General features: G+C 30.5%; 1 protein-coding gene across 3 annotated transcripts in view; it reads left to right on the top strand.

The window, feature by feature from the left end:
* Positions 1–26,658, top strand: part of kek5 (leucine-rich repeat, immunoglobulin-like domain-containing kekkon 5 protein) — a 653,879-nt gene that overhangs the window by 119,372 nt on the left and 507,849 nt on the right. The window lies entirely within an intron of this gene.

The following is a 26,658-nucleotide window of genomic DNA, read 5'->3' on the forward strand; positions in this document are numbered from 1 at the left end:
TTTTCAAAACTAGTAATAAAAATCATAAATGAAACCTTGATTTTATTAAATTTAAGAATTATTTTTATTCTAAAAAGGCTATTAAAAATACCGAAATCGTAAAAGCGCGTAGATTCTCTAGTACGTTTGCCGCGCCGAGTATCCCTACACCCAATGACGTCACGCGCGCTGCTGTCCGGCCTTCTATCTAGGTGGTGTTGGTATTATCCGTTCTTGTTTCCCAGTGATTTTATTTTGGGAGCCCTGGGATACGTTTCTTTGTCGACTCGCAGAAGTGTTTATGTAATTAAACACTTCTAGAAATTGCTCAAGGGCATCGTAGACAATCCTTCAGTGCTCGAGCAGCTTCAAATGTAGGCTCATGAAGGTGGTTATAGTTCTCGGTCGCGTCCACTATTCTTGCCTGTTAAGTCTAGAACTGGAGCACTTGCCAACTCTTCTCTGGCCAAGGCTATTTATCTGCTCAATTCTGTCCATAGAAATATTGACATTTTCTCTTGCACATATGGAGTTTTAATTCAGTTCGTATGGGACAATGCACACCTGTTGAGGTGATTTGTGTCTGTTGTTTTGTCTTGTTTATATTTGTATGTATTATGATGTATTAGTACTTTTGACTATCGTGACGCATTGGGTTTGCCTGTCAGGTCACGATGGTTATAATTTTAATAAATAAATAAATAAATAAATATAGAGAACAATGTTTCATTAACAAAGTGTATGTGTCTCAAAAATCCATTCGTCTGCTATGTGGGCTGAATTCTGGATTCCGGCGTGAAGAGGGAAGCAGCTGCTTTCTTAATCTCGTCTGTTGATGATTGTTGGCTCTTCTTGGTTTAAGTTCGTACGAACCATCGTGTGTCCAAATTGGAAAAAATAAAATTGGCGAACATTTTCATATTTAAACTACACTATGTCGTTTTATTATTTTCACTTCACTAAAACTTTAATCGCTGCCGCAGAAAAAAAAGTGTTACGTTTATGACATTCATCTAAATTTAATTTTTCAAATAAAAATGGATAAGAAGAAAAGTTATATTTTTGGTTTATGAATAAAATAAAATAATTTTAAGGAACACGGAGAGCCGCCGTTGTGGAAAGTTGAGGTGTTGATTTTTGAATGAACACCCCGAGGAGCAAACACTTATCTTTTCACTTGTGCGGATCACTTTTTTTCACTCTTTCTTTCTCTTTCTCCCTGGGATTAATCCCATTCAGACCCGTCTTTGTAGCTGTCATTCCTGTCACTCCCGTGACGTTTGCCCGGAGGGCGACAAGTCCCGTCGCTTCATCAAAACTTAACTCGGGAACGTGGGTTCGCCCGCGAGCGGAGAGGACTAAGTAAACTTTGGACACCTTACCGTTTCGGCGACTGTTAAATTATTAAAAGCCTTGAAGCTTCTCAATAACTTAACAACATTAAAATTATCTATTGTGTATAGTTCATAGTTCAAAAAATACCAATCGTCTAACTCCTTTATCTTTATAGAGAAAAAAATTTAAATGTATATTATAATATATGCTGTGTCATTCTTGACGTGATGCTGCATCGTAAGAGTCTTGGAGACGTTTTAAAGATTGAGTTGAACTCTCTTAGATTCCATTTGATTGCTTGGCTAGACGCTGCTAAGAAACGCTGCTTTTCTAAGGCTTCGATAGTTGTCTGTGCTGATTAGGTGAAAGCTCCACTTGGATGTTTTCTTGTGTATAGCGAAATGGAAGTTCAAGTTGAAGTTCCATGCGAAAGTGATATTTTTTCCAGCGTTACTTATATACGATCACGAAAAGAAAAGGAGATCAACGCCCCTTTTCTTCCACGAGCCATTAGCCAATCGGTACTATACTTTGAAATTGTCGTTAGCGTTAGTTTTATGTTTTGAGTCAAACCCTCGTATATGTGACAGTTCCAGTGAATTTTTTAAGCGCAAGTAGAAATAAATTGATTTTTATAAAGCAACATCACAGATTATATACGAGGGGAAAAGACAAACGACCCTACTCTCCTTCAATTATTCAAGCAATATAAATAATGTATCTTAATTAGAACATTTTAGCTATTGAGACACGCAACAATTTAATTTGTTTAATTACCTGATATCGATTGTAACATATATTTTATGGTACGCGTTTAATTTCTGCATTCCTATCATTTTTTGTGCTGTCCTTAATATTTTGTTTTAGCTTTAATTTCTTTTAACATCGCTGCGTTTTATTTTTATTCGTATATTTTAAGCATGCCGTTAAAACACCGTCTGTTTTAAACGTAAGAACTCTTTTAATATATCTTAGTAATACTTATAAATTGTTATTAGTCAATTATGTAAAAATAGGTGCTGTAAATTCAACACTGATATAATACAGTGCATACTGTATTATATCAGTACAAAATTTGAGCCAAGAGCGTCGTTAAAATAGTTAATAATAAATAGTTCGCCATTGCCCTACTTTTTTGGCCTTAACTATGAACTTTAACTTGGTCTTAACAACTAACTTTTTGGCTGAACTTTTAAATTTATTTTTAAAAAGCGGGTTCGAATCTCATATGAACCTTCTGCTTTTCAATTTTGATATTTTTTGGAAGATCAGAATTAGTGATTATTATATAATTATAATGTTTTTTTTTTATAAATTATTTTGTTTTAGCTTTGATTAATTTTTGGCATCACGGATCTTAACAAATTAAAAAATTACTGCAGATCTTAACGTTTCATCATGACAAAAAAACAAATCTAACTTCATACTTTGTTTTGTTTCAAATTTGCCGGATTTTTACCAAAGAAAAATAATTAAATCTTTTTTTTCAAAGAAAATGTATCAACATTTTAATTTCGAATATTAAACTTCAAGCTTTCCAACAAAAGTTTTCTTTGTGGTCAAAAGATATTAATTAAAGATACACAAACATGTATTCATGCTTGGATGATTTTCATACCAAAAATGTTGTCGAATCACGACGATTTTCTTAATAAGATATTCTAAATTAAATGAAGCTCCACATTAGACGAGTAGGTCAAACAAAATTAATTGATATTAAATCAGATAATATAATAAGTTTTACAGATATTTTGATAAGACAGTGACAGCAATGATAATGATCATATTTTTATTTAAGTTTACATTGAAAAAACTTCTAAGAATAAACATTTCATTTCAAACAATATACCGAAAATAAATTTGTTATTTATAAATATGTAATAACTTTCTTTTAAGTAAATTGAATTTTTTTGAGCTACTTGTTGTTTTGTTAGGTGTTTCTTTATTTTCAATAAAAATATACCGTTATTAATAATTTATAAAAAAATAAAAAATCCAATTTTTAATGTCATAATATAAAAAAATGAGAAGCTTTTATTAATACATCTGTGATTTTTTTCCAACAAATTCTCTAATTAAAGATTACGTCAATACATCTGACATTTTTGACACATTGTCACTTTGTAAACACGTATCAGTTTTGTTGAAAATTCTTAACGAAGTTAGTCTGCTTATATATTTTCATGTTATATATTTTTCAGTATTTTAATTTTGTTATTGGACATGCTTTTAATATTTTTGAATTTTAATTTTAATTCACAGTACTGTTCGTTAAGGTCTAATTTATATCAGTTTAAATATTAGGTAAAATTTACGACAAAGTTATTCTTCTTGTAAAAAAAAAGTTAAATTTCCTGGAAAATTCCGAGGTAAAAAACGCCAAATACTTTGCAATATTTCTAATATATAAAGCAATAGAAATAACTCTTAGTTTCGCCGAATGGAAAATCAGTACATACTCGCAAAATGCGAGGAAACCTTTATATTAAACTTGCTATCCTGAAATATCATATGAAGGAATACAATATTACCTAATCTGAAACCTGCATTGGAATACAAATCTCATAAAGTCATGGCGACTGTATAATATACTACATATATATTCGTACAATAACGTCATAATTGAAAGCAGTCTTACATATGTAGCTATAAATAAATACACAGATAATAATTGATGTAATTATTAACCGTTGCCAGATGTTCGCTTAATTGGGGAATTCTCGGAAATTTCCAAAGAGGAGACAATCAGTCTGCTATAGTGAAAACCTGTGACACAATATTAATAATACGAAACCTTCTATCTGTTGTTAGTTAAGTATTATAGCACGCGATATAACATATTAGATGGGACATAAAATGCTAACGTATTCAACCGGTGAACGTACAATGTTGGCAACCGATAAATTCTGAGAAAAAGGGTATTTATTGCTCTCGGGTCTCATATCATTTCCAGAACATGTTCTCCGATATATCAGTGTTTTACGGATATTGTTCACGTGAGCTAATCCTTCTGAAAGTTTGCCCGTCAATTTACCTGGGTGTGTCGGTAAACTTTATTTCTCAATGCATAACATAAATTCAGCATTTTATGCGTGTATGTATCTACTTTATTGTATAAAAGTGTGACATTTTAAAGCTATGACATATTTCATTTAATTCTGAGCATTGCACTTTTATTACACTCCGCTCCAGTCCGCGGACGATTTACAATCATTATATTATAATCTAAGCAATAATGGTTTGTTCAAGAAAAAATAAAATGTAGTGTGAATATTAAATCGATCGGTAAAATAAAACAGTAGTGTATTAATTTAATAAGTTAAAAAAAAACTTGGACCTAAAATGTTAATTGAGAAATATTATCGCAGCTACAATATTATCAACTTTAATGTCTTAGAATGACAGTGAAATAATTAGATTCAATTAATTTATATATTTGTATTAAAACAATAAATAATTGATATAAATATGGTCTATAAACTATATTCGATCTTCATACGTTATAAATCTATTTGCAAATATTTGCAACGATAGCATAAATATACAAATCTTGCTTGTGTTTAGAAGTTAGAGAAATCTTTTATTTAAAATTATGAATCATGCAATATCCTTTGTTAATGTGATAATGTTCATTTGTATATATGTAGATAATAAATGTTCCAATTGATCAGTAATAAAAGCAATTAAATACTAGAGCAGTACAAACATATTTAAGTACGTTATTATTTTTTTAATACTTTTTATTTAGTTCAACTCAATAGCTAGTATCAGTAACTATAATTGTTCAAAGTTTATTTATACTTTTGAGGATTAATTTTTAATTTTTGAATGGTTATAATAATTTTTAATATTTGTAATCAGAATAATGCAATACCGTAAGACAAATTTTATCTTTATATTAAAACTTTTTTATTTGCAAAACCTAAAATAAGTCTAAATTCTAAATTCTATCTTAATTAAAATATCATTAGCCAACCTACAAAAGCTGCCACTGTAACTGTTGTTTACAAAGATGTTCGCAAAGTTCTGAAATTTATATTAATATAAGACAAACTTAGACTCAATTTTCCTAGAAGCATTTATAATTGCTTTATTAGGTCAAGGGTAGTTTGTAACTGAACTATTGTATATAAACCCTTAACTCATGTGAAAGTTAAGCAGAGAGAAATTTAAAGTCTCGTAATATTCAGTGCAAGTTTTTAATATGCCATCATTTGAATGGTTTTCATTTAAGTTTTTACATACATTGTGACCGGATTATTGCGTAAACGAAAATTACGCACAGCAAAAATTCTGAATATATGTGATTGTTTGAACGTCAAATATATTTTACTTTGATTTCCAACTGCTTTATATTTTTCTCTATTTATAAGAAAAAAAATTGTAATTATAGGAAATGGAAATGTATTTTTAAAACATGATATTTTTAAATTAAAATTATATTAACATCTGTTTTATATACATATAATTTTTATATGTATATTACATATACTTAAATATACATATATGTTTATATTGATCATATATGATCAGAATTTTTGCTCTTTGAAATTTTCGCTGTTTCCGTTTGCGCAAGTTTTGTTTGTTTATTCGCAATTTTCACCGAATCGTTACAACGTACAACTAAATAAAAAAAAACAGTTCTACAAACAAGGCTGAAAATCAGATAGATTTTCAATAAAAAGCAATCTTTATAATTTTTGTATAAATACATATTAACGTACCATATTTAAAAATATACAAGAATAAAATAAGTTTAATCAGAGAATATTTTATTTATAATATAAACAGCAAGATTTATGTAAAGTGTATAAAGTTAGTAGCGAGTGAAATAGTAAAAATAGTTTAATGTGTCATTTTATCATAGAATTTATAACAATATTATTTCCAACATGATGTTCTAAGCGAATTTTATTTATAATTAAGTTGTGCACTTATGTGATTTAAGTTAATATGCTAATAACCTATTACTTTAATCAAAATACTACAACTTAAAATAAGCCGTGTATGTAAGACATTTTTTTAAAAATAAAAAAATAAAGCATATGAGAATTTCGAGACCACCCATTATCGTTTGTACAAATTCCGTTATAATGAGACAAAAACTAATGGATTTTTCTCTCTTGAATTTGCAAAAAAACCGAACGAATTTCCTAATATAAACGAAGGATAATATTTAAATTATTTTATTATATTTTTTTTTATAACAAATCTGACCATTATAGAAAGTCTATGATATTATGTGTTGGATACACAATCTTTTTTATAGTGAGTATTGAACACATAAAAAAGTACTAGAAGTTCAAATGTCTCAATGCAAAGATATTGGGTGCGGGGTCTAAAGGTGCAAGAGGAATGTTTCTACAACCCTTAATTATTCTTAAATATTTTAAGCTTAGAGTACAGGTATTTAACACTAGATTTATATTCTAAGTTACTGCTCTGTTCATTTTAGGGAACTAACCAGTGGCGTACGGTGGGTGCTAATATTGGGTGTGCTATAAAAAAAAAAAAAAAAGTACATTTTTTCATTTTTATTAGCCGAGGTTTTGGCATGCCTAAACGGCCTTACAGCTTTTTCCCATATATAAATAAATAAATAAACATCAAACCTAATCTAAAATATTATTATATAAAAATATAAAATTTCCAATAAACATAAAATTATAATTATTTATATATAAAATCTAATCTTCTTTCTTTGATCATATTTTTTTTTATCACGCTGTCATAAAAAGTGCTCTTCTTTTTAATATCCATAAGGATCCCTTTTTCTTTTGAAATCAAGCTAAGGCCACATAGCCTTTCTTGGCCTTGGGTACTTCGATAACAATTATTAATTCGTTTCAGAGCAGAAAATGAACGTTCTGCTGAAGCAGTACTGCTTGGTAACTTTCGGTAACTTTCTTACAGCAATATAATATGTCAAAAGATTTGGATTGTAAAATGTTGTATAACACATCAGTTTTTCCAAAAAGGTTTGAAAATATGTGGAGAAGTTTTCTTGTTTCAAAATCTTCCAAAAAGCTAAGAAAACCTCGTGCTTTTATTACAGTGTCGGGGTCCCATAGTTCACAATTTTTCACGACGTCTCGAAAAAAGTCCGTAAATTCATTTCTGTATTTTTGCACTGTGTTACTTAACCGTGATGTGTAATTCCATCTTGTAGGTGTAACAGAAGGAAGTCTTCTACCTACAAACTCTTGTAAAGCATTTATTCGTTTGGAAGATTTCGAAAAGAATGCAGACAATCCATTTAAAATTTGAAAGAATGATTTGCACACTTTTATATTGGAAAGACCTTGTTGTAATGTTAAATTCAACATATGAGCATAGCAGTGTGTAAAATGGCCAGTGGATAAACTTGGAGTACTTTGGCTTGCAAACCATTAATATGCCCACTCATTACACTCGCCCCATCATAAGTCTGTCCAACTAATTTTTCTTGAATTTGAAATTCTTCAATTATATTTACAACGTGGCAAAATAAGCCATCGGCTGTTTTATCAGAGCTAACGTCTGTAAAGCCAATAAACCGCCCGTAAACTTTACCTTCATAAACAAAACACAAAACTGTTGAGAGCTGTGAGTTCGTCATTATATCTGAAGTTTCGTCAAGAATAATAGCGACAAAATTTGCTGAATTTACTTCTTCCTTAATATGATCTTTAATAACATCACCAATCGCTTCAATTATGTCATTCTGTATGGATGGGGAAGTACCACGAAACACCGTTGCAGTATTTAAATGAGTATCCAAAACAGAATCGTATTCTCGAAGTGCATTTAAAAATTCAAGGTAATTTCCTTTGTTTAGTGAATTACAGGACTCATCGTGGCCTCGAAAAGGTTGTTCCTGTTTTCCTAGATATACTACTGCGTCAATCATTCGTTTTAATATTTCTCTATTTTTATGAACTTGTTCATTATGTTGACTTATATTAGCTTTACGTTGAGCGTCAATCATGACTTCAATTCGTTGTTTTCCAAACATTTTGAGAGAGAAAAAATGATTGAACGTGTGACTGCGCTCTTTTGTGTTTTTTCAGTGCCGTTATCAGATGACTAAGGTCAGCAAATCCACTTTTACTCCACACGCTTCTTTCTTTGGAAAACAATATACATGGCCAACAGAACAATATAGATCGAAGTTCGCAGCCTGTTAACCACTCAGTTCGTTCATATGATGAAAATGAAAAATGTCTTGTATATTCACATTTATTGTCTTTATGCTTCATAAATAAATTGGGAAGAGGTGGACGTGGTTTGGCAATTTTGATTATCTTCAATTTAATTTCATAATTTCTTTTTGAAAATGAATTATTCAGAATATCTTCAACAGTATTCTTCATCATTACTGGGGTAAATAAAAAAATATAATCTAGAATAGAAAATTAAATATTGATCATATGTAAATAAGATAATAAACTATTTTACGCCAAAATATAAAAAATGAGTGACCTGTTATTGTGATATAATGTAATAAAAAAGCAGCGACGGACGCAAGTTTTTGAAGTACGCGCACCAAATTCGAGACCAATTTTACTACTGAGCGCTGCCAGCCGACAGATCGACTTCAGCCGTTAAATCTCGGAACAATTTACTTTAGTCGGCGGCCGCGCGCAAGGTCGGCGCGTTATATGTGTTGTTCCAAAACGATCGCTCGCGCGAAAACGTTCAGAGCGAATGACAAATACCAATGCATACTATACACTGCATATTAAAATTTTATAATTTTGCATACTACTGTATGCAAAATGATGTCGCTTTATGCCCTAAATTTTCTAAATTTCTAAATTTATATTTTAGATGGTTTTGCGGGTGTGCGCCGCACACCTAGCACGCCCTGAATATACGCCCCTGGAACTAACATAAGTAGTGTTATCGAAGTATTTTTTAATATTATACATAAACATTTATACCTTAATTTAATTTATGTTACTTTTACCATAAGTATACGAAATAAATATTTTGAACACATATTTTATTGAGATATTAAATGTGCAATAATTAAAATAACATTATCTTATATATAATTGTTCTAAGCCTATAAATAAATTAGATAATTATCCCAACCATCGTTCACATTAATCTATTCTTAAAAAAAAATTCCGGTATTATTGCAATCCCTATTCACTATGTATGCATATACCTCAAATGGTCGAGTGTGTGTAAAGAATCATGGATTCATACAGGTGTAATTATATACGCCATCTTTGTAGGACTTTTCATTTGATGAGCAGTCATTATCAGAATGAAGCGACGTTCACGTTAGAGCATCAACCTTTATTCGTATTCGAAACATCCAAATTCAAACCACATTATTCAAAACATTCTGTGGTTGTCGTGCCACCGCGAGCGTGGGACGCAATTATCGAATCGAACAATATGGACCATAATTGCTATCGGTCCGATTTACAAAGGCCAAGAGTTAATCTTCAGTCTCTGCCGAGTAAAATCCATCGTCCGTCCACTTCATCGCCAACACCCCTAACTCTAATGGACTCGTTATTGTGTTTTCATCCACCTACCACCGACGAAACATTGGTGGTAACTGGTTTTTCATTCGACGTCCATCAAGGCATTATTCTTTTCTGCTTTCGACGTTCGCATTAATCTCGCCATTTTTCTTGTTGTTGGACCTCCACCCCCACCTCAATCCAAACGAGGGTCGTTTTATTTGCGAAAATATCAATTAGACCCCCCTGCCCCCATGCGTCATGTTTATTTTCATAAAAAAAAAACAATGAAAACCAGAACGTCCATCAATCAAAGCCATCGGCCTTAATTACGCCATTAAAGTGGCCCTTTTTTGTTGTGAAAATCTGTTTATACGTTAAACTGGGACGTGGAAGTATGAATTGCGATGTAATACAGTGACGGGGTAATCGTTTTAGTAACCATGTTTGAAAAACCCATCGAGAATGACCACTTACATTAAAACACTATTGGAAAATTACGCGGAGTTGACGAATCAATAAAGTAGCTGATAAAAAAATATTTATGTTTAAATCTCATTTACCATATTAAGGGACATAACGCATTGTCTTGTTTTTAGACATGTTTTCTAATTATTAGTTAATTAAATAAATAATATAACACTAGAACATGAAACAGAAAATTACATCTACAATATAGCAATGTGTATTAGGCAGTTACAACATATATTATATCTAAAAATAAGGTAAATTATTACAAAATATATATATTTCCTTTCAGGGAAAAAACATTCTAAAGATTTTTTATCTAACCTTTCCAAGAATAACAAGAAATATCTCAACCCTTTAGGAATCATTTTTGTCGATATATATTTATATACTAATGTATCCACATACTGATATTATTATTCCGGACAGTATAGAATAAATCAAGAAATAATCGATAAAATTAACAGTATATTTAGTACCCATATACTTAAAAAGAAAACAAGGAACAAAATAGCGTTTCATACCCTAATTCATATTCCGCCCGTGGGACGTTAAAATAATACAACAAAATTATATATACTCGACGAAAATCCGCATTGTGGCACCAGAGCAAACTAAATATTTAACGTAACGGTAGACTTTATTGCGTCGACCTGGTAACACTTTAAGGGGTGGGGTGGTTATTGTTATTACTGCTTTAACACTGAGATCAAACATGAATTCGATGTCTCCAGTTTTGGTGACAAAATTGCTTAATGTCTGTAAAAAGTCAGCTATTTAATATATTCTCTGAACGAAGACAATAGAAAATAATCAGTACATATAACTTTGTACACAAATTGTTTTATTGTGTTTTATATATTAGCCTATTGTTATTTAAAACTTATTAAAAACTAATATTTTAAATTTAAAAAAAACTTAGTTATTATATATAATAGCAATAAATAATAAATAACATGAAGGTATTTTATTATGTGACTGTGAATTTATATAAAAATGTAAGGGTTTCAACCACCTGTATAATTTGTTTTAATTGAGATGCCATTCTAACTATAATTTAGATCAAATAAAAGTAAAACCACATGCAGTTTCTAACAACAGTATAAGAGAGATCTCGTGACCAAATAATTGCGTTAATAATTGTAAATATTACACGGACCACTTATTGTTAGCACATCCCTTCTGAGTCGTTAATCACGCATTAGTACCATAAAAAGCGCTACATTCTAACTATCGCAAATTAATATTGTTTTTTTTACCATTAGTTATGGGTATGTCAATTGACTGGCAAACATCGTTATCTACTTTTCGTCGGAGCTGTCTCGCACCAGTATTATAAAATATATGACACTTGGTCACAGAGGGGGAGACGTATTGCCACTAAAAATCTAAAGTGCACTGCGAGAACACAGCTGCACCACAGTCATCAAAGCCGACAATAATACAACTCGATACGCCACCGAAGACCCTCAGACTTCCAAGAGCTGCCATTTGAACTCCATCATCTGATAGCTGCATCTACAGTGCTCTAGATATGGGTCAATTTATACATATTTATAAAATAAACTGTTACTAGTTTTTCTGACATTTATTAAGCTGCAAAGTCCCTTTGGCATTAAAACCCCTAAAATATCATTATCAACAAGTCTTTCACGTGTTTTATATCATGTTAATTATTATAACACCTTGTAAGTGTCAAAATTCAATAATCCAAAAATCACTGGCAACCTAGTGGCGTCCAAAAGGTATAAAACACGACCATTTTCGGCGTTCAACCCTTATTTAAAATATCCCGCCGGGAATAAACTAACCGCCCAATTTCCTTTCACGGAAATTGCGCCTTTGATGTCCGCTAAGTGTTATTTATTTTTCTTTGTTTTTATTTATGCTTTCATTTGCCACTTCCCCAAACCTCTAGCGAATCTGATCTACGGCCGTCGAGCGCTTAATTTATTTACAATAAACACTCGACGGTAGTAATGGAGTGTATTTTTCAATTTGATGTTCACCCGTCTGCAAAATTGAATTGAAGGAAATTGCGCCTGTAAAAAGCCATCGGTTAATTACTGATCGTATCGTTTGCGGTTAGAACGAGTTAAAATATTTAACCGCGACGTCCGCGAATATGTACATTTTATAGATCAATTTTTTTATTGTGTAAAATTAAATAAAACTTCTGTTTGTTTCAGGTATGGCAGTCAATATGAAGATTTATATGCTTTGGTGGTATCAAAGATGCACAGAATATCAGGTGTGAACTGAACAATGTTTCAGTTTTTGTTTTGTAATAAAATGCTTATTGTATTCAATTTTATATTATTATTTAAATAATATTCTAATGCCTGCATTACACTCTCTGGAAATTGGCCAAGGTTGGCCAAGGACGGAGATTATAGTGGGTTACTTCAGTCGAGTTCGGTTCTGCCCGCTCTAAAATCTCTCGGAAGTTGTCCGAGTTAAAGTGGGGGTAATTCAGTCGACTTGGCCAGCTTCGAGCGCTTCCGAACATTGTCGGCAAAAGGACCGGACACAAAGGGTCCGAATTCGGAGCTGCTCTTTCGAGCGCGAGCGGTGAGATACTTCCCCTTTCGCTCTCTCGCGTGTTAAGTGACGAGAGTGAGAGAGATTATGATATGGTTTTTCGCAAACTGAGATAGAACGAGTATCTCGGTTCAATTTCAGTATGTGTGTAGGCGTCCTGTGGTTAACACGCATTTCGAGCGCTGCATCGTGGTCACGTGGTAAAGTTATAATACCACATGCTTTTTGGGGACTTCAATAGACTCTTACTGACATCTTTGAATATTTTAGGGCACTAAAAGGGATTAATTATATTTTTGATAGTATATTCTTCTAACAGATATCGTTAATTTACTTTTTTTCATATAAAATTGAATAATTAAAAAACAATAAACAATTGATTGACTGTACGAAAATATTTTTATAGATCACCTTAATTTATAATTTTGTATACGAATAGTTGGATTTTTTTTGTATTTTGTATATTAGCTTATTGTTGCTGTTAGATTGTTATTTGAAACTTATGAATAACTTATTTTAAAACTAAAATTGTATAAAATCTATTTTTCAATTTTTAACCATTTCTCATATTTATATATATTACCACGAAGTTCATTTTCTAATCTTGAATATTGCAAGATTATTGATTCCATATTCATAGAAGTCTCGTGGTTGCTTTTTTTTTCGAACCAAACAGAATTTCTGATCTTTCAGTAACTGTTTTCTTAATCTTTTGAGTAGTGAATTAATTTATACACATTTAATAATTTGTAAATGCGCATGGAAGTAAATTAATTTTACGTATTTTGCCATAATTATAGCATTTATAGTAAATTATAGATCAAAAATCAGTGCTTCTGAACGTTTTATTGCTTTGATTTATTGTACTACTTTTTTTGTTAGTATGCTTTAATAATTTATTTAACTCGTTTCTATTATTGAATTTCGTTAATTTATTTTATATATTATTTGGCTTTTGTGGTCGATCTTTCACTGTTTTATGGTACCACAAATAGTGATATATTTACTTATATAACTGAAGAAATATTAAATAAAAAACAATATATTTATTTAATATTTTTTTTTTAATTTAAAAGATTTTTATAGAAAATAATACTTTTAAATTAAAGAGTGCGAATTAAATAAACAACAACAAATATGTTTTCTTAATTTAAAAAAAATATTGGGAGCCTTTGAATTGATATGAAAAAAATTCTACAAAAACCGGATATAGTAATAGAAAAGTTTTAAATTAAATTATAAAAACATACTAATACAAAAAAGTAGTAATTTATTCAAGCGGTGTTAGTGATACATTTTAGAAAAAAATATTGCAAATAACCTAAAAAAATAATGACGAAGAGAGCAAGGACTGCATAATATAGTGGATGTTAAGCTACAATAATATTTTTCAAATTTAAGTTTAACCCTTTGAGTAATGAGTTAATTTATACACATTTGTTATTTTGTTAGTATACACCTGGGAGTGAGTTAATTTTACATAATTTTCTGTTGTCTTAATATTTTTTTTTATTTTTAAATTTCGTTAATTTATTTTACATATTTTATTATATGTTACTCGGCTTTCGAGAATTTTTTTATATTAATTTAAAGGCTCTCAATATTTTTTATAAAATTAATATAATATTTATTATGTTTATTTATGTCGTACATTTTAATTTATTGATTTTATTATCTATAAAAATCATTTAAAATGAATGAAATTAAAAAAACTATTATATAAATATGTTATATAAATAAAAATATGTCGATTGCCGTACATGTACGGCGATACCGCTCAAAGGGTTAATCGATAATATATCATTTTTTTGAAGTAAAATATTAAATATTTTCTTTTTGAAGAGCTTAATTGAATTCTTAATGCTTTATCGTGTTAGTTGTAGACTTTATGTGTCACTTAAAACATATATAAATAAATAATATACATTAGTTCAATTTTATCTTCACGTCGTTTTAACGTAGATTAGCATTAAATATGACCTTAAAAGTTGTTATTTCATTCTTCAAAAGATTCCAGCTTATTGAATATACCCCAGATAAAAAAAATGATGTACATCAAACTTTATTTATTTATTTCATTAAATCTTTCGTTAGGTTACACTAACATGCGTAAGCCCAATGCGTTATCAGTTGGTACAGATTTACCCCGTTGTAACGCATTGGACTTATGCGTGTCAGGTTACAACAAATTATTTAGAAAAAATACATTACATTGTTTTTTTACTTAAATAAAGATATCGAGTTAAACCGAAATCTGTGGTTTACCGTTTTTCACTCAATACTCGATTTACATATTGGTTACTTTGCGTGAAATTCGAAGGATTACTTTTGTTTCGCATTGCGATTACCTAGGATTAATTTCGGGTTTTTGGGATCCCGGATTTTCCGTCCCTTGCTCTCTGTTTTTACCGACCTTAGTATAGGTCCGGGTCCGATTTACAAATTCGTATCGGAAACCGGGTCGCGAGGAAAAAGGACCCAGGGCGAAGGGTTGGCCACCCTCTGAAATTTATCGCCCGATTTTTTTTCTCGCCCCGGGCAAAAGCATACACACACAGCTAAACAAAAAAAAGCAACGACGATAATTATTTTTTAATCTCGCATTTATCGGTTTTGTACAAACAAGGCGCGCGGAAAAAGTGTAGTCTGTTAATTTTTCTTTATTGCCCATTAGGACTCATTAAGGCGTAATAAACAAATAAATATGAGCGAGCAGGGCTGCTATTAAAAAGGGGCGGTTTTTGCGTTTCGTTTGCCCTTTATTACCTCTCGCTCTTACGCGTGAAATTTATTTAAGAGTTTGATTAAAATATATTGCCTGTTTGTGTCATAAAAATCTCACTATGAACACTAAAAATAAAACAAACACTAACTGACATACGCTTAAAGCTATATAACATTATTAGCTTTACTCGTTTTTTTTAATTATAATATTTTTGTACATGACTTGGCTTTTATAAAAACAGTTTATGCAAAACTAAATGAAAATATTTTAATATGAGTATTATAAAAATAAATCCACAACATTTTTTTTATTTTTGTATATCTATAGGTATAGTATATGTAGAAATATATCTTATTTGATAATTTTTATTATCGATCATGATCATGAACTTGCTGTAATGCTGATTATTATCGCAACCAATATTGTACAAAATTGTACATTTTTTTCATATACATATATTATTAAAAGATATAGTTATTAATGCCTATTTTATTTACACGACATTAACGAGATTATTTTTTTGTGGCAAAAATATTATTTATTTATTTTTCTTTATTGTCCATTAGCACATTAATGCGCAATAAACAAATATACATGAAAGGGAGAACCCCTATTAAAAAATAAGGGCGTGGCGGTCTCGGTCCGCCATTATTTTGCCAAGACAAACGATGCTATTTGCAGAGCGGTTCAGAATTTCAAGAACGACCAAGTTTCGTTTGTTAGCCGAAAACAATTAACCCTTACGATTTAACCGGCGGTTCAAAGATAACTCGCTCGCACTATATGCAACCCAAGGGTGTCTCTCGTGTATTTTTCATTAATTGCCGGAAAAACGCCAACTCGTGATTTAGCCCTTCAGCGTCGTTAGTCGTTAAGCCAATTTGCTTATTTAATTTGTTGAGGTAAAACCTATTAGCGGCAAGGCCTGGTGTGTGTATGTAATGTTTTAATTAAGTAAACGGTTCCAAAATTGCGTCTTACTGGATGGCGAAACTTTCCCATTTGCTTCATTTCATCAAAGGACTAAGACCAAATTCGCCTGTTTTGATAATAATATTCCAAATCGGTTTGACTAAACAAACTTTTCCTTTCGCTCGTAACGCTGCATTCAGAATAATCTATGGCAATAGTTTGAAATTTGTTAGAATTAACCCTCATACTTTAGGATGATGAAAATGATTACAATAATAACTAAATTAATTAACCTTATTATTTTAAAATTAATAATAATAAAAATATGGAATGTGTACTTGAAAATAAATAAAAAGAATAATAATCGAAACACACGTACTTATTAATTTATATATTTTTTTAAAAATAAGGTTACTTCAGCTATTGTCTCAATTGCATATTTTTCTCGTTCTTTTTTTATAAAGAAAAATGCCACTAAATATATTTGATGGCATTATAATCGCATCGTGCACAAATATTTAAAATTCACAACAAGAATACAAATGTTTTTTGTTGAATATCGTTCACGTTTCTCGAGCATTACGCATGATACTATATTCACACAAGGACTTCATTAAGGCAAGTGAACAATGCATAATTAGTAATCCGAAACAATTCTAGAACTATGTTAATCAAAACGTATAATTGAATCAAAACTTAATGCTGTATAAAGATAGTATTTCATATGATGATTTTAAGAATATTGCTAATGGATTTACGAATATTAAAAATTCTATTTGATATTTCAAATAAAATTTAAATATAACGTTATATTTAAATTTAATTTGAAATTTTTGATATAAAATATGGTGTATTAATTTAAGAACACCTAGTTCAGACTATATACTATGAGTTTGTTATAAATTATATTGAAAAAAATATTCTAGAATTTTTAGGGCTTATTTACAGAATTCTGTATTGTCAGATTTTATATACAAGATCCTACAATTTTATATAACTATTTTACTATAGATTTTTTATCTGTAATAAATAAATTATTCAAAAATCAATTACTGTATCACGAAAAAAATATTGAATATATAAAAAATATTTAGTGAGAAAATCATATATATCTACATATGTATGATTATCTACATATTTTTTTTAGGTAAATTGGTTTAGTTAAAAGCTCACTGATAAACCTAATACCATTATATTTACATACATACATACATTTTATTCAATTAAAATCTAAATTTAAACGTTAAAATAAATACACTTTGCGCACAAAAGAAGTTTTTATTTATGTTGTAATATTTTAAAGTAGTTATTTATATACATATATATAATTTATTTCAATACCTTATTTTTCTAGAACCCATCTTATTCTTATTATAAGTTAGGTATGTGTGTACATACATTCGTTCCTCTTATTAGGTATATTTTAGAATATTCCAAAAATTACTAAATTAAACTTTAGTTTATTTTTAGTATATATTTCTAAATAGTGTAGACATTTCAATTCACACAAATCCAAATTTTTCTGTTCTTGTTAATAATGCTCATTATTTTAGTAAGAGCTGCAAGGATCAAAAGTAGTTCAGCTGCGGTCTATTCTGGACATTTTATTGTATTGAAAAAAAAAGATTAAAATTCATTTGAGCTTTTACAATGATTATTTATCTATATTTTTGATTTATTTAAAATATGAGCTATAGTATTTTACTTACCATTAGCTTAGATAAATGTTATGTCGAATTCTAGAAAGCCTTACCCGAAATATTTTCCGTCGAAATGCCGGAAAATGTACAATGAAATGCAAGAATGTGGATATTTTTATATTGAATGTCCAAAATAGTTAACCTTGGGAGCACTTGAATATAATCACTAAGAAATATGTAATTAAACTATAATATTAAGAGACAAAAAAAACTATCATGTATTTTTTGTTCCATAAATGTATAACAATATTTTAGTTTTAAGAATGTTAATTTTTTTACATAAGGAATAGCTATTTAGTTATACAATTTCTGAGTCACATTAAGTTTGTGTAATTACTATATATACGTATGTTTTAATGGCTTTGTCTGCGTCTGTAGAATCCAGTTGACCCCAAAGATAGAGCTAAACGCTGAATCTCTAACGTCATAGCTGGACCATTCGCGTGAAGAGAGAAGCAGCTGCTTTTCAATCGAAGCGTAGCGTAGCTCCTCTTGTAACGAGTTCGAATGTAAACTGGTGAAGGTTTCTACTAACGTGAATGATATGTGCTATGTGCTACCAGGGCCGCCGAGAGCGAATTCAGACCCTGGAAAAACAATGATTCCGGGCCTCATGACAAAAATGCCATTTTATATACTTTTTAATATCGTAATATAAATTCTTGAATAAATAATAATAGGTACGAGTAAACCCTTTCTCTGCTACAAATAAATACAAAAATTAGCCACTGTTGCGATGAGATATATTCTAATTAGGCATTAAGAATATCTACTCATAATATTTACATAATAATTAGTCGTGTTTTCTTTGCTGCTCAGTGTTGCCATGTAGTGAATTTCCAGTCCAGGTCAAAAGCATTAAAATCGTGCCATTGTGGTAAAAATGTTCGATTATCAAGCTTTTTATAACAAGATTACGAGTGAGAATCGAATAAAGCACATTTAAACCGAATTTTGCCCAATAGAAGAGCGCAAAAAATAATTATCCCTTCTCAGAAGTCAAAAATCCACGTCAAAAGCAATAAAATCGTGCCATCGCCATCGCAGTGAGAACGCTCGTTACCGAGCGTTCCCACTGCGACGGCGCCGACACGATTTTATTGCTTTTGACGTGAATTTTTGCCTTCTGAGAAGTGATAATTATTTTTGCGCTCTCCTATTGACCAAAATTCGGTTTGAATATACTTTAATCCGCCTTCTTATATTAAAAGTCTATAGTTATATCGGTAAGGATAGATATTATATTTTTAAAACATAGTGTAATATGAGAAATGAAGCAATGTGTGAGATGCGATGTCTGTACTTATTCTTCTGCTCATTTTTTCTTGACTTGACCTTCTAAAAAGTTCTAAAACTGTAATTAGTTTTAGAATTAATGCAGCACTGTATGCATCTGGTAATGCTATACATTTCTATGTGTTTCTAAAGGCTCTGAACATCCGTTGTAAATGCATTTAGGGATGCTAAGCCCTTAGATATTTCGATAGTCTTAATATTTGCACTTTTTGTAAAGACTATTTTATTGTATATATTGCGCTTTTAACGGCTATGTTCGACAAGTCCTTTTCTCACTGTCAAGACAATTTAAATTTCAATATTAATCTTAATTTCAGTGTTTTATATCTGACCTAGTGGTCCTTACATATATTTTTTTACTTTTTTTGTTTCTACTGGTTGTGAGAGAAAAGTTTTAACACATTGAAATTGTTTTTTTATTGTTTTATCAATTTAAATAGTGTAACTAAAAAAATTAGTAATTTGATTTTTATTTAATATTATGTTAACACATTTCGGTCTGATATTTTCACGGAATTTTAAATATATACATATATTTCTATATTTTGCTAAAAATTTACATTTTAAAAGCTACAAAAATAATTATAATATATTGCCATCTCTTAATTTTTTTTTTTACAAGTTCAAGTTGAAATATTGTAAACTTTCGATAGCGCGTAAAACGGACCATACTGTGCTAAGACATTATAATCCGTCCACGCGTTTTCGCGTGATTGCAAAAATTTACGGTCAGCCTGTTTACAATTTATTAAGGGTTTACAATAAATATTGTTTGAACAAAATGAATATTTAAACTTCTATTTTTTTTGTATCGGTATAAAAATAAAACTTTGCACAAGTTACAGCACTGTATATATTAATTTAATATGCATTCTACTCTCGAGTTCCATTCATGTAAATTTGTATGTTAATACTAATCGAATATAGATCGCATTAAAACACCTGAATTACTATGTACTGCACGAATTTCGGGTCACTTCGTTCGACCTCTTGACCCAATGCCCGACGCGGCCTTGCATTAACCTTACGTGTTTATTGTAGCTACAATGGCACCTTATTAAAAATTAAAAACGAGGCAACTTGGAAACATATGTATATATGTAAATTGTATATTATTTTTTTAATTAGCTTTATATTGTCAATACATTTTATTTATAATTACAAATGCCTTTCTCCTTATTATCACGTTTAATTAAATTCTTTGTCGCTCCTATGTTCTTGTAAAATAAATAAAAAATGTAATAATGGCGCTTCAATTTCCTTTAGTGGATGGTGTGTATTATACTAGGGTGTGTCAAAGGAAAATATTTGAGATATAAATTCCTTATTTGTATGTTTGACAAATAATGCAACCGACTTTTTTGTTAAAGAATTGTTCAAAATTGATACAAGAGAATATATTTTTATAAATTTATGTTAATACATCAATGCTTCTAAATTGAAATTCACTATCTAGACTAGACGAGACTCGCCGCGTTCATAGCGTGCATTTAAGGGATAATCACTGTTTAAATGCGCTCTAGTGTCATTAGTCATATCGGACCTTAGGGCCATTAACCGCACGAACGATAGGTCATATTCAGATTGGAAACACTTGGCACAAGTGGGCTTCAGTTCGCAGCCAATCGGCACTCGGGTATATCAAGATTTACATATACATAGATCTCACTATAATTATGATAACATATATAGTAATAGTAATTAACAAGGACCTTTGAAACGAAAAAAAATATATTTGGCCGTCATTTATTTTTATCTTCCACTTGCTGTAGAAGTTGCGGAGTTGCCACAATCAAGTATTTTGGCGATTATTTTCCTGCTTGATGAGCATATAGCACAAATTGACAGTAATCTGGGGTCTATAGGGGAAAAGAAGAGGCCCTATAATGCTTCTCTGTGGCACTCCCATTGGTAGTTTTCTCGGGAATGAGTTTTATCCTTTGATTGAAACAGTGAATTTTCTGTCGCGAAGATAACCATCAATTAAGCGGATAAGTGTATTTTTTTCATTTTATTTATTTTTTATTTTTTAAATTTGTAAGAAGTTTTATGTAATTTTAAAAGTAAACAATGGAAATGGTTATATACCAGTATTGTGCATTTATACCTATGTCTATTTTTGAAATATACTTTTACAAAAAATCGTGCCAGACAATGTCGAAGGCCTTTTCTATATCTTGTATGCCCGTGTCTTTCATAATATTCATTTTTTTATATAAACTCGGTAGCTCTAGTGAGCTGGTGTGCCGTCGAATGATCTAAAATCAAAATGATTCTATGAAATACATTATCCCTTTAATAGACGGTTGTTTAGGTATTACATATATTTTATGTTCTATGAATAAAGCATTTATACATATTTAATGGCCGATATTGCGATTAAGCAATATTGAGTTATCTTATTTATTTGGAACTTTGTGCAACACGGTCTTTCGTATTATCAATTTGTAGTATTTAGACTGTCTATAAAATATTATATTTGTTAAATCTTTTACAATAATAATTATTTAAGAACAAGTAAATTTAAATTAAATTTCAAGTAAATTGGAGCAAAAGCGTAAATAATATTACACCTGTTTTTCCATCACATATATTTTGAATACAGATGATAAGCCTCAAGATCAAAGCTTGAAGGCTTATTGCAGGCATTCCATAATTACGCTCAAAGATATCTTATTATATAATTTATGTATGAGTAAAAATAATGTTTATCCTAGATTACTTTGCTGACGTTGTTTCTCTAAGCTCCCATCAGAGCATACTTGTGAATAAGAAAATCGATTACGCCTACGCTCTGATGTTTTGCTTGTATCCAGACACACGTTTCGGCCTAGGACATATCCCCGATATCCTCCGGGATGTTATGAAATATGCATGGCGTAGGCAGCTTTCACGCAATTGTGCCGTCTTCGGTTGCCCCATCCTCGTCATTTTCGTTACGGCCCTTTGCCGAATTTGAAAACTCAATGTCTGCGTGTCCAAAGTCCGAGAATAAGGTCCAATAGGAAAGGTCCCGAATGGGGAGGACCGTCCAATTTGATGCGGCGCGCACGAATAATGCCGTATTGGAATGTCCAGATTTTTATATATTATGGGACGAAAGGGAATAAAAATGGAAGTGTATTGGTAATAAGTGACTGGGAAAGGCTAAAAGTTTTTTTTATTTTCTTTCGAAGCGTATCTATGAAAATGCACGTTCTTCCATTGATCGAATGTAACGATGCGTCAGATTAATAGAACATTTATATGCGTTTTTAACCCCTTCCAAGCTATGCCCATCATATTAAGTGTAGACAAGTGGGTCACTAGCGCGAAGTGCGTTTGTAAGACCGCATGATTTTTTAACGAAATCGGATAGTTGTTTATCTAAGCTTCGACTTATTGCTGAACGATTTCATTATTATTGATATTATAATTTAAGGCATTTATTTCAGTATTTCGAATTTCGCGCTAGAAAAGAAGACGTCACAGTGTTGCGTCACTTGCGATTGTACAAGGCTGCAACAATAAAATTGTAAAAAATGTATTTTTTTACCAATTTATTATTGCTATTTTATTCACGGTTATTTTTGTCGACTTCATCAGCTGAAATATTTTCTATTTACAATTGAAAGGAATAGCACACATTATAATCATAGAAAGGCTAATTCTACTTAAAATTAAGGCGTTTTCACCGTTATTTTTTTTAAATTTAAAATGAAACACAGTGGGATACTACTTAGCGGTTTAAGGTACTCGCCATAAATCACAAATGATTAAATATGTATCGCCTTGAGAATAGATAATGCAAGCAACTGTTTTAATCTAATTTATCGACCAACAGAAAATTATTTGAAAGAAATTCGCCACCTTATTAAAATTGATCGTGCCACCGAAAAAATGCGGACCACAAAATTTTCTATGAAGGGGCCATAAATATAAATACTAGTACTCCGGCAACTTTGTCTTAATCAAAACTCTATAATACAGACATTTTATATATCTTAGTTTTATTCTCGACAGCCAGCCGGATCTGCCATATTATTTCAACGTTATCAAATTACTGCGAAAACAAAAGTTCCTCATAAATTTAAAATTCTATACATAGGTGATTATATGATCGTCAAATATATTTTACTTTTAATATTTTTCTCTATTTTTATGTAAAAATGTAAATATATTATAAAATATTTTTAAAACATGATATTTTTAAATTAAAATCATATTAACATCTGTTATATATACAAACATAATTTTTTCATACATATTTATGTATGTATGTGTATATTGAGCATCTATGATCAGAATTTTTGTTGTTTGAAATTTTCGCTGTGCACAATTTTCGTTTGCGCAATAATCATTGAACCTGTTTCAAATTAATGACTATAAAAATAAATAAAAGAGTCATAACACTGCTAAAAAATCTTTGCATAAAAGTAGGGGTCAAAAATATAATAAAATAAATATTTTTTTGGCTTTTCAATTTTTATTTATTTATAATATATGCTATTGTATATAACGGTTTTTAAGGACACGGCAACTGCCATAGTTTCTTAGTAACTTAAAACTTTTTTAAAATAGACCTTGTGAATATCACGGCTAAGTTTGTCAGCCATCTTGATCCGCTAAAATGGTGGTTTAAAGTTTATAATTTTTTGAAAATTTTTATAGCCGCTATTTTGAAACAAAATATCGTTTAAGGGTTACTTAAAATAATATTTATTAAAAAATCGTTGTACCCTAAACCTAGTTTTGTCATTCCGTTTAATAAAAATATAGGTTGCGTTGACAAAACGGACACGATGCTCAATATATAGCATTAAAAGCGACGAACATTTTCTAGATATTTTAAGCTATCACTGCATTATATATCAAGTACTTTTATCTAGCAAGATACTTGCTAACAAATGTGTAGTGGGTATTGCTTTTAAGATTGCTAACTCGATTAAAGGAAAATCTCTTCAAAAATGTAGCTAGATGAAAAACTACTTGACCTGATCTTACACACGGATGTGAGGTGGTAAAGTCAAAGTAGGTTTTTAAAATGGTTTCGAGATTTGTTGGACGAAATCATTAATTTTCTCGAAGAAAAAGAGATAATTAATAACATATGCTTAACCCAAAATTGGTTTTGTGACTAATATCACAGAAAAACTAAATTGATTTAATTTAGATTTACAATAAAAAACAACACCATCTGTGATTTCATTAGGAGCATTTCTGTGTTCAAAAGACACGCTTTAGTTATTATAGTCTCATTAACTTTCAGGCACAGAAAATAATCCAGACGTGTTACATCAATTGTATTGCTACGAATAATAAACATATGTAATTATAGTAATTATAAAACCTTATATGGGCTGTGCTAGCTCTACGCATTATGGTCGTACGTATGGGTACGTGTGCGTGTGTGAGTCTATATTTTCATGTGTCTATGGCGCTCTCGCTTACAAAGGATACTTCGAACATTGTGTCATATTATTTAGAATACGAAATAAGAGTTTATTTACATATTTTAGAATATATTTTAATTGTAATCAACATTTAAAAATATTATTTTTAGATGATGATATACTTCTTGCGTTATCCCGCGCCCAAAGGCTGAGATTTAGAGCCACGTTGAAAATGTTAACAATTAAAACACCATATCATAAATTAAAGCATTTTGGTCTATATACTATAATTAAATATTCGCTTTCATATGCTTGTGGCAACTTTGATTTAGAAACTAATCATCTTTAATAAAGGTACCGATATTAACTTATTCATAAACTACACTTTGCTCAAAAGCGTTGACGCGCTTACAGTTTTCAATCGTAGGATGGAAACAGTTTTTGAACATTGATGTAGTCAAATAGTATTTGTAGGGATATTGGAATATAGCTTATAGTTAAAAATATGTAAAAGTTGTATAACTATATTTCCTAGAAAAATATTAACGCAAACTATTAATGAAAACTGCCTACGCACAGATAGGATTCTTCTAGCGTGATAACGACAAGATCTTCCAACTACCCCCAAGGGGTTAATATAAGTCGTGTAAGAATTAAGATTGGCGATACGTGTGCGGATATAACGTAAAACTTTGTTATTACGCCTCGACCGCGGAAAGATTCTCGTCGGATATGTGTAATGCGTTATATATTGCGGTGCGGTAGGTGAACCAAGAAAGAAAGAAAAAACACTAGTGGTAAAAGCGAAAAGTCGTGTCGAACAGACGTGGCGGCCATTTTAAAATTTAAGTATGCACATGTCATTTATCACACATGGATCTCGAGAGTCGGGTGAGGTAATTTATTGTAGGGGTAGGTCCCGTTGAAACTTTGACGCAAGATTTAAAACCACTTCATATTTTTTGCTCGGATTACGTTTCCATTAGCACATAGTGGTTGAAAAGATTTTTTTGAACTGTTGCTTAACGTATTAGAATATAAATATTATTAAAAAATAAATTACTTTCAAATATTAATTTTGATAAAAAAATATGTTTTCTGCCTAAATATCCAAGTAAATCATTTAAATATGATTCACATTCATATAAAAAATACTATTTTATTAGAGAGATATCCATATTATATATTTAGTATAGGGAGCTAGAGAACTTTATTATCAATAATCGATTTATATAATGTGGTTGCATTCATTTTTTTATCGCAATAATTTTATGGACTCCATACAACTCGTTACTTATATATAAAAACAAAATTATTGTAACTATCGACCGAAGTAGCTATGCTTCTATAAACTGTTATTCGTAAACTTTTTATCCTTGGCCGTCTGTCCCCATTGAACACTTCATCTCATTAAAGGCAGCGGTGATCTCTGCTTCTCGAGATTACAGTAATTTAAATTGCCTTCATGGAGCAAGGCTCTTCTCATCCTCCTGAGGATGACACACCAGAAAACAACTCGCCGACAAAAACCCATAGATAGTTTGCTCCCTTTGGAAAAATGTGCTCTGATAAACGTGCCGTTAGAAAAGTTATTTTGCTTTATTTATTTTCCAAAACATGCAAACTATATTTTTATATTGCTCAACATACCTATTAGTATGTTTAAATAGGCTTACCATATATCTTACCATATGTTTCAGTTTCATACCATTGGTCCCGGTTTTACTAAATTTCATAGATGATTTCTTTAAATTTCTTTTCTTTTTTTTAGCTCCCAGCATACCGTCATCCAACTTATAACACATCTCATTTTCGTGGCGACCATTTTCTTAGCTCTTACAAAAATTCGAAATGACCTTGTTTTTAGCTGT

This window comes from Plectrocnemia conspersa, unplaced genomic scaffold (assembly GCF_051122295.1).
Source record: "Plectrocnemia conspersa isolate PC_06_02 unplaced genomic scaffold, ASM5112229v1 ptg000010l, whole genome shotgun sequence".
Lineage (NCBI taxonomy): Eukaryota > Metazoa > Arthropoda > Insecta > Trichoptera > Polycentropodidae > Plectrocnemia > Plectrocnemia conspersa.